This window comes from Epinephelus fuscoguttatus, linkage group LG14 (assembly GCF_011397635.1).
Source record: "Epinephelus fuscoguttatus linkage group LG14, E.fuscoguttatus.final_Chr_v1".
Lineage (NCBI taxonomy): Eukaryota > Metazoa > Chordata > Actinopteri > Perciformes > Serranidae > Epinephelus > Epinephelus fuscoguttatus.
In genome coordinates, this window is record NC_064765.1 from 11,147,967 (window position 1) to 11,164,247 (window position 16,281).

General features: G+C 37.1%; 1 protein-coding gene across 1 annotated transcript in view; it reads right to left on the reverse strand.

Moving 5' to 3' along the window:
- nkx2.9 (NK2 transcription factor related, locus 9 (Drosophila)) overlaps positions 1-16,281 on the reverse strand; it is a 43,222-nt gene that overhangs the window by 3,215 nt on the left and 23,726 nt on the right. The window lies entirely within an intron of this gene.

Consider the following 16,281-nt stretch of genomic DNA (forward strand, 5'->3'; position numbering starts at 1 on the left):
CCAATTAGCCAGAGGAAGATGCACAGCCACCAGCACTTCAGCCCTCCTATGTGCAACCGCTTAATCAGCTTAATACAGGTTCCCCTGCACGTATGGAGCGATTCAAGAGGCCTATTTCATTACCTATGTTCACATGGTTTTACAACACATGGCTGTGAGTGTGTGATTTGTCATCTCACATCTGACACATCACACAACTGGCAAAAATATCATCAGGAAATTGTAAAACTGGTGAAATAACACAAGTCAGCATCAGAGGTGAAAGAGGATGTCACCATGTGGAGCTTTTATCAGCAGAAGTTTGTAAATGTTCAAACTTCTCTTTTTTTGGAGCACTTTAAGGACTTTTTATCCATGTTGGCTCAAAAACTGTGGTTCAAAATTCAGTCTTGAACTAAGAAGCACTAGTTGAGAAAACAACTCAAATCCTTTACTTGAGTAAAGCTAGAGGCACCACATTATAAACTCTATTACAAGTACAAGTCCTGCACTCAAAATCTTACTTAAGTAAAGTACAAAAGTAATATACCAAAGTATCAAAAGTGTGTTTCATGTGGACTTCTGGCTTTCATATTACTATATATTCACCTTCTTTACATATATTTGGATTATCATTACTGATGCATCAAAGTTTCAGCAACAGTTTAATGTTGGAGCTGGTTAAGGTGAAGTTTTACATAAAGATAGCTGGGTGCATTGGATTTTGATCATCTTATAAAATACAATGCAACATCATGTTTTGTAAAATGATCATGTATGCAGTGTAGATAAAATCTTCATCAGTAACTATGGGTCATAGCCAGGATTTTTGCAATACTGAGGTCATGAGGCTAAATCTCTGCAGCAGGCACTAGACACTACTAAATAGTGTGAAAAGTTTCTAGTATTAAAAATGTAAATGTGCACACAACATACTGATACAGTCGATTAAAAATTAATTCAGAACTTTTTGTATAGGCCCAGTTGAATATTGAATAATAATGTGTGGTTATCACAAAGTCTCACGGCACATCTGGATTAGCATCACAGCACACCATTTGAGAACCACTGTGATCTAAATGTTTTTTAAAGCCTTTTCTACACTCTGTAGTAGAGAATGTATTTTGTTTGAAGAATACATCAATTTAGGCTAATTGCTTGAAGCTATAATCATTTTTTTATATTAAAGATGAGTCACTGTGTTTCTCACTATGAAAAAAACCACAGAGAATTATCATCCGTCTCTGTACTTAAGACTGCAGACAATACTGAAGTGGAATTTGAGGGGTGGAGTGCAGGGACCATGTCCCACTCAGCATTTAGTAGACTATATGTACATTTGCGCACCCATAAAAATCGTGAAAATGGCAGAGAACTTCTTACTCAGACAAACTGCTACAACACAATATGCAACCTTTAAAAGCGATGGTTACAATCTGCCATAAAATGGAAATATGATAAGGCAACTGTGCACGTTTGATACAGGAAGTACCGTGACATTTCCACCATAAACCAATCCAGAAGAGACAGAAATTGGTCCATAAAGATACACCAAAATGTAGGAGAAGAAGTGCTTGATACTCAAAATGAGCACAAATTTGGCATGAACACATACTTTGACTCCATGACAAATTTCAGCCTCCTAGAGCGAAAACTGTGGCTGCCAAAGTGTAATTTCTGTGGGTCGACCAACCGACCAACCAACCAACCAACCAACCAGCTCCCCTTAGCAGCCGAACAAAGTTAGCGACTGGCTGGGGAACATAGTGGAGTTAGACATTTCCCTGTGGAGTTGATGGAGACCAAAACAGAGCTAAATGAGAGTAAATACTGGTATTCCATTTAACACAACTTCAAATGAATGGTAATGTTGCTCTGTTTCTGGGTGTATAAATGACAGTTCACTAACAGGCTGGCCATTTTAACTTATAGGTGATAACATGCCAATGTTGAGTTTGCAGCTTTCTGCTGACCCAAAGTGACCAAAAAAATCAATTAATGCAAATTTATTTCAATCTAATCTAATATTATAAAGGAAGCTCCACCTTATGCCAAAGTCCTGGAAATATGAGTCAAAGTAAGGTGTGTACCTTCAGTGCTAGCTATGGCTGCTAATAAATGGAGTAAAAAGTACTATTACTTATACGTACTAATACTAATATACGTTAATATACTTATACGTACTAATATTTTTATCAATAATGTGGTGGAGGAAAAGTATAATGTTGCAGAAGTAAAAGTCAGAGCTGTAACAAATCACAGTACTTAACTACTTAATTACTTCATCACTCACCCTTTAAGGAGTGACTGAGTTAGTGGTGAGGAGTTAGTGGTGAGAAGTTAGTCCTCCCTGCAGCTTAGGCAGGAACCAGCGGAGCTTAAATGGCCGAAGTGAAGTGCAGTGAGTCAGAGTGCTTCAATCACTCAGCAGTCTTTCCCTGAGAGGCTGTATGTTGATAGTTCCCTTGTTATTACATCCTCAGTCAGAGCTATGGAGACGCGTCTGAAACATGGCCGTCTGCCAGAGCCAGATATACTGATCAAAACATGAGATAAATGACAGAAAAGACACGATAAATAAATGTGATGAAATAAATGTGATGTTGTAGTTTGAGGCAGAAGCACTAAATGTACAAATTGCTGTAAATACAATTTTGGCGAGGTACACACAGTATTTGGCAGTATAGAGTACAGGTAACTCTGCATGCGTATGTACTTAAGCTATCAAAGGTAGAAGTACTCTTTATGCAGCGTAATACCCCTGTCACAATGTCAAATTATACATTTTTTTTTTATAACTTAAGCAGCATTTCTATATTTTAGCTAAGGTAGACCTCATTTTAATTAGTTTATATGCTGCTGGGTAGGACATAAAAATGTTTTGCATTTCAAGGTTTGAGCAGCAAAATCATGACTGTGCCTGGTATTCAGCATCTATAAGCAGTGTATAAACATAAACTGTTTATTTCACAATACAATGTAGTCATAAGCAGATATAAGGACATTTTAAGTGTTAACTAATGTACAGTATTTTCAGCAATTTGAACTTCTCCTATGAAGACATATTTTATTAAATTATAATTGTGTTACATTGTCATTCATTATGTGTTGATATGCTGGTGTCCAATTCAACTCCATCAATACACACTTAAAGGGACATTTTACGCCAAAAACAAAACTGCATATTTTTCCTCTTACCTGTAGTGCTATTTATTAGTCTAGATTATTTTGGTGTGGGTTGCTGAGTGTTGAAGATATTGGCTGTAGAGATGTCAGCCTTCTCTCCAGTATAATGGAACTAAATGTTACTCAGCTTGTGGTGCTCAAAGTGCCAAAAAATATATATTTGAAGAACTCAACAGCAACGTCTCTTTCCAGAAAATATGAACTGGTTACTCAAGATAATCCACAGACCTTGTTGTGAGCAGTTTCATGTAGGAGCTATTTTCTTTATAGCAATCTCCACATCACTGCGCAGAAAGAAGTGTGCATCTCTGTCTTTTAACTGCCCTACGATCAAGGCTGGTGGGTAAGGGTAGCTGCTCTTTGCAGTTGCTGCTCCAAAGCTCTAGAATAGCCTTCTGCTGTTAAGACACTTTTAAGACAAATCTTAAAACGTACATGTCTTTAATGGCCTTTGGTTGTTTGTAGTGGTTTTAATATTTTAGTACTTTTACATCTGTAATTTTTCTTACCAGTGTTATTCTGTTTTATATTTGTGTACATGTTATACTGCTATATATTTGTGTGTCATTCTTAATTTTGTACAGCACTTTGGTCAACTGTGTTTGTTCTTAAATGTGCTACATAAATGAATTGATTTGATTGATTTACTCATGGACAAGAGGTGCATGCTCATGACAGCACATGATGTAAACATAAACAGCGTCCTCCTAAGCTGAGCTGTAATATTAGTTAGCTTTGTGATGCTAGGTGAGCTAGCAGCTGGTGCACACTTCCTTAGGTGGGGTGATGCAGTTGGCGAGTGTAGTTTGGTAGAAAGAAAACAGTTCCAATATAAAACTGCTCACAACAAGGTCTGTGGATTATTTAGAGTAACCGGGTCATGATTTCTGGAAAGAGACTGTTAAGTCTTTGAAATACTGTATGGTTTTTTTTTGCCACTTTGAGCACCACAAGCTGAGTGCCATCTAGTTTCATTACTTCAAAGAGAGAGCGGACATCTCTATGGCCGATAACCCCAACACTCGGCAACTCACACCAAAACAATCCAGATGTATAAATAACACTTCAGGTAAGAGAAAAGAGCTGTATTTTTGATTTTAGAGTGAACTGTCCCTTTAAAAAGGCCTTATACCTGCATTTAACCACATTATTATAGTGTTGCTTTTTACACACTAACCATAAAATAAAGTGTTATAATGTTAAAGTCATGTGGAAGTATAAAGTAAAATGGACATTATAGAGTAAGCACTTCAAAACACACTTAAGTAGCCTACAGAACCTGTGCAAATGCACACAAATGTATGAGTGGCTAAATCATCATGGATCTTATTTATTTCATAATGTTCTTATGTTACAAAAATGTTTTACATATTTACTGGACTTTTAATACCTTTAACTTTCACTCACTTCACCTCCGTCTGTAAAATCTGTCTCTCAGTGGCCCCACAAATACAACTTATATCACTCCCCCTCTCCTCGTTTCATGATACCATCCCTGCCCCCTCCTTCAGCCGACTGCACCTGTCACCTGGGGGCCTCTTCCTACATTCAGGATCAATTTACATAACCTCATTTAGCAGTTCACAAATCAGAGCCATTAAGAGCTACTAACAGGAACCAAGGGTTCTAATTTAGCTTGCCTTTCACAGTGGGAAAATTGTTCAGTTCAGGCCTACAAATAAAGATTCAGGTCTTGGCTTTGATTGTTGATTGTGATGGTAAATGTACAGATGATTAGAACAGATTTTCCTCCCCTGTATTGATTTCCTGCCAAAACACAGCAGGCACTGGTCTTGCACTGGGAAACCACTGGAGGAGGTGAATGCGAATGGAGTTTGTCGCCGACATTGATATGTACATTTATTAAAATCATAAACCTGCAGCAGCAAGGTGCTGCAAGATATAAAGATGTTAAGGTGATCTATTCACCATTTTTGGTTGGCCAGAATTATTTATTACACCAAAAAGACGTGTTACCAAAACATTAAATTCTGACAATTAAAGAGGGTTAATAAAAGATCTAATAATCAATTCAATAAAACAATTTATTTACAGTAACTTAACACTGTCATCTTTGACTTCTCTTCACAGTCTCCCTTAACTGACAGCCACACAAGCATTTGAAGGATTTTCTCGAGGCCTTTATTTACATTTGTGTGGCAATGTGACAGTAGCAAAACCAATTCAGGCAGCCGTGAATAGCTGAAGTCAAGAGCTGAAAAATTATTTTCAATCTGCATTCAATTTGGCAAAGATGGGGCTCATAGAATAAAGAGGCTGATTCAAAATTCCACTTGTTCGCCACTAAACTTGGTGGTACGGTATTGTGAACGTGTGCTTTTAGGGGGCATTTTTGGGGGAGCAATGTTTAATTAATCAACAAATCAGTGCTCTTCTCGCTGCCGTTCCAGACGCATATGTTTGCACTTCAGCCTGTAGGATAAGGAGGATGCTCTGCATGAGATGCATCCAGCCGCCTACAGATTTTGTCTACTGCTGTTTCAAAAATTGTGATTGCATAACATCAGTCATGAGCAGGCAGATAAGAGCGGCAATAACAGTAGGCCCATAGAGATGGCAAGGTTTAGAGGATACACGCTGAAAGACCCAGACGCATGCTTTCAGTGTATAAAAGCTTTGGGGGTCAAGTCACACAAAAATGAAAATGTTTATGAGGTGTGATTCAGTAAAGTGGCCCTGTCCAGCTTTGGTCCAGCTCGTTTTTAGTCGTTTCACTTGAGGATAATTTATTACAAGTGTGCAGAGCAGGTCTATGTGGGGGTTGGGATTTAGCAGAATGGTGCTTGAAAATGCTATAGCAACCAACAAGAGGTTGTGGGCCTTTGGTAAAAGCAACTCTGATTGTGTAAAAAGGAGATAAGATAGCATACTGATCATGATGGTGGAACATGACATTTTAACACAACACTCGGTTAAACAACAGAGTGCAACGTTTTTTATAAGCAAGTAGGCAGTCTAAAACAAATGAGTGTGAATACAAGTGCTGCATAAATTGCTTTATAATGATGAAAAAAGGACAAGATGGAGTTTGTTCAAAATGGAGTCAAACATGACTTTAAGGCTATTTTAAGATAAATGTAAACAGTTTAACAGATGATCCTCAAACTCATCTTTATGGTGGCTCTGAGGGTCAAAACCTTTCACAAAATACTACATTTTACAAAACACTACATCTCACAAAGCACGACAACATTTCAGAAAACTCTTCAATGTTTCACCAAACACAACAGTTCACAAAACACTATAACATTTCACAAAACAATAGTATAATATTATGAAATGTTGTGGCGTTTTGTGAGATGCCATATTTAGTAAAATGTTGTATTTTGTAAAATGTCATTTTGTTTTGTAAAATGTTGTGTGCTTGGTAAAATCTCATGTTTTGTGAAAGGTGTTCAGTGAAATGTCATGTTTTGTGGAATGTTATTTTGTTTAGTGAAATGTTGCTGTGTTTGGTGAAATGTAATTTTTTTGTGAATTTTTGTGCTTTGAGAAATGTATGTTTGGTGCAGTCTCATGTTTTGTGAAATGTCCTGTTTTGTTAAATGTGTGGTTGGTAAAATCTCATGTTTAGTGAAATGTGAGGAGTGAAATGCCATGTTTTGTGAAATGTATGTTTGGTGCAATCTCATGTTTTGTGAAATGTCATTTAGTTTTTTGAAATGTCGTGTTTTGTAAATGTTGTGTTTTGTGAAGTGGTGTGTTATGTGAAATGTCATGGTTTGTAAAATGTCATGTTTTGTTAAAAGTCGTGTTTTGTGGAATTTAGTTTTGTTTTGTGAAATGGCGTGTTTGGTGAAACGTCATGTTTTGAACATTGTTGTTATGTAAAAAGTCATGTTATGTGAAATGTCATTTTGTTTTGTAAAATGTTGTGTGGTTGGTAAAATCTCATGTTTTGTTAAATGTTTATTTAAATGTAATTTTTTTGGTGAAATTTTGTGTTTTGTGAAATGTGTGGTCGGTAAAATCTCATGATTTGTGAAATGTTGTTGCGTTTGGGGAAATGTCGTGTTTTGTAAATTGTGTTATGTAAAAAGTCATGTTATGTGAAATGTTGTGTTTTACGAAATGTCATGTTATGTAAAAAGTCATGTTTTGTGAAAAGACGTGTTTAGTGAATTGTTGTGTTATGTGAAATGTCATTCTGTTTTGTGAAATATTATGTGTTTGGTGATATCTCATATTTTGTGAAATGTGTTCTGTGCAGTGTTGTGTTTTGTGACAGGCTGTTGTGTTTGACCCTCAGGGCCACCATACATCTTGCTCCTAAAAAGTCCCAGACTGACTGAGATTAAATGCTTAAAAAAAGAGGAGTTGGATCCCGGCCAGTGTCTTGTCCATCACTCCTTAAAAAAAGGACAAGGGGGGAGAGGACTGTTGTTGTTGTGTAGCCTAGACGAATTACTTTTAATGAACATGTAATTAATGGAAATAGACTCAACGGTTTCAAAGCAAACAACGATTCTAATTGATTTGCATTTCCCTTTTTTTTTTTTTTTAGGTCGCCCTGATTCCCTTTGTCCGGCGTCTCTATTGATTACCCGCCTATGTGTATCGCTCCGCATGTGTTTTCCTTCATTAACAGATAACGGGTTCCTGACTACTCCCATCCCCTGGGTTTAATGTTGCTTAATGTCTACTTTGTTCCCGTGTCATGTCGGAGGGCAGCGAGAATAATGAGAGAGTGGGTGGGCCGTGATTGGCCTGCAGTAAGGCAATGGTGTTTAGGAGGACGGCTGCAAGGGGATCAGTGGAGAGGTTAGAAAAGCAGAACCTTGTGGGGCTGGATGAGACGCAGCATGTGGCCTCAGAGCCCGATTCAGTCTCACTTAGGCTGCTGTTTTCTGTTAAACTGTCATTTTACTATCAACACCTGACACCCCTTCATTGAGCTGCCTGTCAGCCTCCCCTGAGATGTGTAAGTGTTTAACATAAATGTGCCTGTATGCAGCACATATATAGCTTCTCTTTGGGGATTAGGATATAAACCCTTATTCTGTCGATTTCCGTTCATTTAGCCTGTAAATTGACCAAGTAAGAAATCACATAGGCTATATCCTACTGAGCAATTCAGCAACCGGAATAACATACAGTGACAATTGGCCTAAAAAGAGAACTACCGCGTTGTGGAGAGAATTGCATGTTAGCTAATTGTTAATTTAAGCGGCTCGCAGTGGCTAATTATGTCGGCACAGCCAAGCCATTTGCATGATGGACCAGCCACCTGCCTGAAGGCGCTGCCAGGGCAAACTATGTAATTACTGAACAGCAGTGGGGCAATTTTTGACTGTCGCCCCTTTTGTGTCACATGAATTCCTCGTAATGACATATTTCATTACGGGGGCAAATATCACCCCTCCTCCTGGTGGCTGAACAAAACATGGAAGTCTCAACAGGTCCTAATATACAGGACCTATTTACATCCACCTCCACCCTGTGTTTTTATTAACCTGTAGTTATGTGCGCCTTTACTGTGAGTTAAATGTGCCTTTTCTCAGCTCGGCTCATATATGTGTTGCTCGGGTTAAAATGGGCCTGGCCTTTTCTTAAAGTGATTGCAGCCTGAACTCATTAAGCTGTCAAATGTCTAGCCTTTGGGATCTTGATTGCTTATTGTGTAGCAACATTCAAGGAATTTTCTTTTTTTTTTTGGTCTGCACAGAGACATACCCCTCTATTCACTGGCACCGAAGAATGGACTGACTGGGGAACCATTCAGGATGGTTTGCTTAAGTTTCCCAACTTTACTGAGAGCATGTGTAAAGTTTTATTATTTACTTATTTCAGCAAAAACTCAAAAATCATTTATAATTATTTTATTTTAATCATGTACCCTACCATGCTCACTGACCCCAACAAATAAATACAAGTATAGCTGCAACTGAATTTTCCTATTTATGTTATAGGGGCTTTGCAGGGTTTACAAACCCAACAATATCACTATAGTATTTTTATAAATATTCTCTTAATTATTCTTTATCCTATATTTCGATTGGTTTCTACAAAGTGGTCACTACACTTCTTGAGTTCCACAAAAATAAAACAATAACAAAAAAACTATTTGGTAGTTAGAAAAGAAAGACAAATATATAGATCAAAATTAAATAACTCTTTATGAAAAGATAAAACTACAATGAAAACAACCACCAGTAGAAACAAAAAGAAACTAAATAATCAAAATGTTCCAAAACAGCAATTAACTAAAGTACAAAATATGTGAGATTCACCAATTTTTGTCTGACATTTTGAAAGATAATTAACTTTTTATTTTGTTCTTGGTGACCTGCTCAACTGATACCCGCATAGTGGCATTAACAAGAATATTGCTACCACCAAATACAATACATTTAGTTTTAGCAAAGTTCAGCAATAATTCGTTCATTCCCAGCCGGTCACCCGTGTCGTTAGACATTGACATTTGGTTAGATTTATGTTGTGACACCAGGTAAACTAAAATTCAATGTCAGGAAAATGACTGACTCCAACGTCATTTTGACATAGAATACCGATGACAGATGTTGAAATTTTGTTGTTTGTAAGCTGTGTTATTAAATAACAAAGATCCAAAGTCTTCCAATCGTCTCATCCTAATGTCATCTTGAAGTAAAATAACAATATTAATTTGTGACGTATGGAGAACAAAATCCAACATCTTTAAAACATCATAATGTCAATGCCCACACAAAGTGAAATTCTGACATTTTTAGACATTCAAAATATCGTCAATCCAATTTTCACCCAAACCAGAATGTAACTTAATGTCTGTCTAACATAAGAGTTCAACGCCTTTCTGACATCGTATTGATGTTCGGTGCCAGCTGGGTTCTCGTCCATTTAACAGTGGTACATAACTCAACATGTTGATTCTCTCTCAGCTTCACTGATGTTGGTGAAGGACAGAACAAAGCTGAGTCGCTGTGTACATGACTTCATCAGGATTTTTAATGTGTAAATGAAAATAAAAGAGGACCCAAGCAACTCCCCTGTGGAACACCCCAAGATGTTTTCTCACCTCCAGAGAAACTGCCATAGAAAAATAATAACTGCCTACTGGAGAGGTAACTCTTCATCCAAGCAAGAGCTGAAAGTGGAGACGCTACAATATTAAGGCTTTGTAATGAGACTACTACAGTAAACAACACCAAAAGCTGTAGCTAAATTCAAGAGCACAGCCCCATCTAGTTTCCTGTCACCCATATGTGTTAAACATTAATCAGTGTCCATTTCTAGTCAAATAATTTAACATTTGATTAAACATCATCTTACCCAGCACAGGTGTGTAGGGGGGGTGTATGGGTCAAACAAAAACAGAACTTCCCAGAGGAGACTGTTGATCATGTCCAGCGTGAAACCAAGAGAACTTTGAATGTTTTTTAAGGTACGTAAAGTCATCACCATGTTTCTTTTCCTAAACCTAACCTATGTCTCTCTACTTGCCTTAACCTAACCTGTGTCTCTACTTGCAGAAACCTAACCTATGTGTGTCTACTTGCAGAAACCTAACCTACGTAACTTTACTTGCAGAAACCTAATCTACTTAACTTTACTTGCCGAAACCTAACCTACATAAGCTTGCATTAAATACGGAACTTTACATTAAGAGCATGATGTGACAATGCCATTTGTAGGGCGCTAATTTTCTTGATGTCATGAATCATTGTATGGGGATACCTGCAGCGAGTAACTTGTTTGTAACTTGATTAAGTTGTTGACTTTGTTGAAAAAGTTGATAGCTTTGTCACACGGTGCTCCGCTCCATGTACTTTTAAGAGTTGTGTGACTTCTTATACATATTTCACTCAAAGTTTAAGAAGTCTTAATAAAGTAAAGTAAAAGTAGTAATACCACACTAGAAAATATCTCCATTACAGGTAAAAGTCCTGCCTTTTTAAAAATGTACTTAAGTAAAAGTGTATAAGTATTAGCAACATAATATAGAGAATTTACAGTAGTTATTATTCAGAATGATTATTATTTGATGATACTAATGTGTAAGAAGTACTTCAGTGTTGTCATATTCATGTCAATCAGTAAAAGGTACAGTATTTGCTCAGAAATGTAGGGAAGTAGAAGTATAAAGTAGCAAATAATGAAAATACTTTGAGCTTAACTACAACAGTTGTGTAAATGTACTTGTTATTTTCCGCCATTGCTCTGAGTGTTGCCTAACATACTTTCAATGTTAAACTTTCCAAGGCCTATCTCTCTAAAAAAGTATTATGTGTATATCTTAAGTGCCCTTATGTTCATGGATGTAGATTAATTTAAATTAACTTTAGGTCTTGCCATTTGAAAGGGATAGCCTTGGACTATTCAGACCTTCATTAAATGGAGAAATCATTGCTGCAGGGCTATAGAGCGAGCAGCGGGACCCGGGTCGGTCTGGAGGGTTTGGTGTTAACGGGGTTAGTGATGGCTCGTTGGTTTCTAAAGGACTCCTGCTGGTACTGTACACAGACATGACAACGCAGCTTTAGTCTGGTCTCCTTTAATTGGCATGTTTAACAGGAGTACGCACACACACTGACATGTGCACAATCAGGCATACACACTTTTTCCTAGATTTCTATCATTGTGAGGACCTTCCATATCATCCCATTTTAGGGTTAAAACAGCCCCAAAGAAATCAAGCCGGCAGCCTGTAGTTATTTCTCTCACACAAAAACTGGACCCAGGCTATGTATGCTCAGGGTTGGGTTAAAAAAATATGCTTTTGATAGAATTTAGAACGGATGAATAAGGTTGTTTTTTGCAGATACAAAAGTTTGCACCCATTTAGGCCATTATGGGTGACATGAGGTGGTCGTCTGGCAGTGTTTAAAAGTTGATAGAGATGCATGAAAGCAGGCCTGCTAAAGGAAAAGGACTTTTTTGTGGGATGAAGAAACTAATGGACCATTGTACAATTTGTTTCTGACTATGCTTTTGAAGGGGATTTGGGGGTAAAATATACAAAAATACTTATTGTTGTTGAATGAAATTTGGGGTTTTTATGGGGCTTGACTAGCTAAACTTCACAACTTTTGTTTGTACATGTGAGGTTTAAATTACTTTACGTACTTCATTATGTGCACAAATTAGATTTGATATATTGCTGATTACCAAGTTATATGGATAACTTTGCTGTGGAAAATCAGCAGTTTTGAGGGAGTTCTGGTACATCAAGGTAACTTGCTGCATCATTAATCTTCATGAGACAAGAATCTGATACTCAGGGTCTAGAAATGTACAGTACAATGCCTTGTCTTGTAGTTAAACCTGTGCTGGTGATATGCTGTCGTAAAACAAAGAGCAATACAGCAATTAACATAAGCTCAACCAAGGTTTATAACCTACAAACAACATTAACTGTCACCTTCATCCTATCCTGATTCTAATCCTAATTTTAATCTTTTAAACAAATCCAACTTCATGTAAGTTTACGTTGATCCTTTACCTTAATTGGAAACTTAAACTATGTCTTGTAAGGACAGAAGCATGACAACAGAGACACTGAACTGAACAATGAAAATATACGCACCTGTATAAGTTTAGTTGGATACAGCCAAGAAAGTAGGCTACTTTATTAGTCAAGAGGAAGAGAGCCAATCAAGTGATTGACTGAAAGGGTTTGAGTAACACTACCAACACCATCTGACCTAACAGAGAAGGCAGGACTTGAGTGATGTACATAAATGATAATTAGTATCTCTCTTAAGGGGTACATGTGTCAAATCCAATACATTGGTCATAAAGCTTACTACTCAAATAAACTTAGCTATAACATTATATATTGGTTTGTAGGCATTTTCTCTCGTTTTAATTTAGTTTGAACTAACAGTATGCATCCATCAGGCCCCTGTCCTCAATATAGACCAAGAAATATATGTTGTAGTGTTGTATGTGGAGGCCATTGGCCCTATATTTAGCTAGCCTGCTGATTACCGGTTTAAAATCTACAAGTTCTAAATTCTATTTATGGTTTTATTTGAAATCCTCTCATACCATTCAAGAAGGTGCATTAAAAAATGGTTGAGACTCCAATCTGTAGGCAAAATGATTTGAGTCAGAAACCCATTAGAGGTGTCAGCTGGAACATGAATTAAAAACTCCACCAGCTCTGTCGGCCTCAATGAGTAATTCTGCACCAATGTTTCTCTCCGCCTGCTACATGATTTTGACAAATGGATGTCAGGAGTCAAAGTAAAGGAGGTGGTAAGTCTGTGTTGGTGGGAAGAGTAATTGTCATCAGCATTTTTTGCTGAAGATGTTTTTTTTCTTCCTTTATTTAAACCAAATGATTTTAGGACAATCTTGAATGTAGCTCCAACCTTACGGCTCCACATTGAAACGACTTAAAGATAAACCACACTGGGATAAAGATGTTGACAATACGAAGGCCATTGCTGTGTTGTTGTTTTTTTGTGGAAAAAAACAACAACACATGTGGATCAGTTCGTGGATCAGTTATTTTCTAAATTTAGCTACTTGCCCCTGGGCTATGTAGTTGTTGTTGTTGTTGTTGTTACATCTTTACTCTTGGGTTTGTTTTCTTATTGTATATTGTAGAAAATAGCTTTAAGCTTTAAAGACTTGTATAAAGTGACATTTGTAGGCCCTAAATTTACTTTGAACACATTAATCTTTTGTTACATGCTAAATATGTGTCTGAAAACTTCATTTGTGAGTGTAAATATATACACATACATATAGTGACTCATCATGAACTAGTTATATAAATGTACCCAATAAAATGTGATTTGGATCAACCTGCTAACCATGGGCATATTACAAAACTGCTAGCTAGTGGGAAACTACAAGAGCAATATTGTAGTGGGAGGAGTGTGTTTAGATTTTACCCAGCATAAGCTCTACACACATTTCTAAAGAATGTGGGATTTGATACTGTAATCGCTAAGCCACACCCACTTCTTAGTGATCCAATAACATATTGAGAACTCGATTTAAACACATAGTGTAACTAAACCTTGTCCACCATATTACTTTTAACTCAAAAACTTTTTATATGACTGAAGTTTAAGACACTGTAATTTCGGTTTCACTGTGACTTCAAATTGTATGCAGATGATACTCTCCTTAAAACCTGAATCTCTTTACTGTCTTTACAGTTTCATGAGAACAAATCTGAACCCCAGCCAAAGCAGATGGAACAACAATAGGTGGTTTGTTAGCTGCGTGACCAGAAAGGGTTAAAACATACTTCTTTTACTTTGAAGGAGAAATACCAGTACGTCAAATCAAAGTAACGTTCGTCCAACGAATGACAGGGACATTTTTGCCATTTGGGGCTTTCATGTTTACTTTAAAATCATTAAGAGTTAGGAACAGCTAAATTATACCAGGTCTCACTCCGAAATAATCGAAATCCCACGCTCGGGCACTGACTTGCGGCATCAAACACTCACAAAAAAGCCATCCTTTGACATCAGCCTGATATGCTGCTGGTAGCAGCATTAGGGGGAAACTTGGCGGGACATGAATGAAAGTTAAGATGACAAAAGTCCGAGTTGGGCAGGCAGGAGGGGTGGTGTACAGGTCCAACAAACACTGACTTTCACATGGGAGAGCGGTGTTCGCATCAAGCAGGATTATAAAGCCAAATCCTGTTTTTTTTTTGTTTTTTTTTTACTAAACCCTACCATGTGCTTTTGTTTTTGAAGGCAAAAAAAGTCAATTAGCAGTATTTTATTTTGAAAGAGACTGTATGTAAACAGTACATTTCTTGTGAAAACTGAAGTGTATTTTGAAAGAAGACAATGCATGTAACATGACAACCAGCACACCCAGGGTACTTGTCACTTCGTATCTGGACGTGGAAAGTCCATGATGAAATGTCGATATGTGACGAGGTCGGAGTGAGAATGTGTTGGAATGGGGTGTTAATTTATCTTATGATATCACAATGTCTATACAGTGATGATTTTTAATGCGGAATATTTTAAAGAAATATATAAACATTTAAGATTTATAGCTCAATTTAAATAACTTGAGTTCTTAAAAGATTAAGGACCATCAGGGATGAGTTGATAGTTCCTCAAGAACTAGACTGTTCCAGTATTTGCTTTTATATTTAATTTTAGTGTATATATTCCATAAATTATACAGTTTTTCTACAGTTTTGTTATGTATTTGTTGTACTTGGCAAAGCAGGTTATCTTTTGCATTTAAGACAAAAATCTTCTCAGATTTGCTTTTCTATAATATTTTTTAGTGAAGTGTGTACAAAAGACGTTTTAACCTTTCTGTCCTAAGACCTTCATTTAATAAAATTAAAATAATATTTTATTATTCTGCATGCTTGCTTGTTTCAACTTTGTTCTTTGCATGTTTTAAAGAGGGCACATATCACAAATGAGAGGCAGGTATAAGAAGATAAATCACTTCAGTAGTTGTTATATTTTTAGGTCAATGCAGAACTGAAGGTAGAACTGAAGGTTTGGTTGATTTTTTTTCTTTCTGCCCTTAATATTGTGAGTTCTGACTAAAGGAACCACACAGAATCCAGTGTGAAAGATGCAGGTTCAGCCCCTGCAGCAGTCACAGTCCTCCTGACGTGTCCCCGGTCAGGACGCTGTAATACTGCTGTCCAGTACCATTTAGTGAAAAACCCAAGAACCCGTCATGTCAAACTGATAAACACATCTATTTACAAGTTTTCTGCCTTTTTGGGGGGGCTATGCACGGACTCCATTGTTGAGTGTTGAATTGAGAAATCTTGTGATTTGTGCCGTTTTCTCGCCCCAGCAGTATTATTGAAATGAAGATAAATTGCAGCCAGTCCCAGAGAAATTTTCCTCAAAAGAAACAAAGCCAAATGAACACCGAAGATGTATAAAATGCGTTTTGTTCATCAGAGGGAGGGAGAGAGAGAAAGGACTCCACTCAGCGAGCTCTGAATGCTGCATTTCATGCCTGCAACAATTATGCTGAAAGGTCAAGTATTACAGCATCTTGTGCTCCGCTTTGCATGCAAAGTATTTCAGCTCACAAATGACCCTCGTTTGCGCTCTTTTAACAATGGCTTGAAGAAGCAGATAAACGTAGGACAATTAAAGATTTTTGCTGCTAGCTGACAATAACATTTACCAAAGG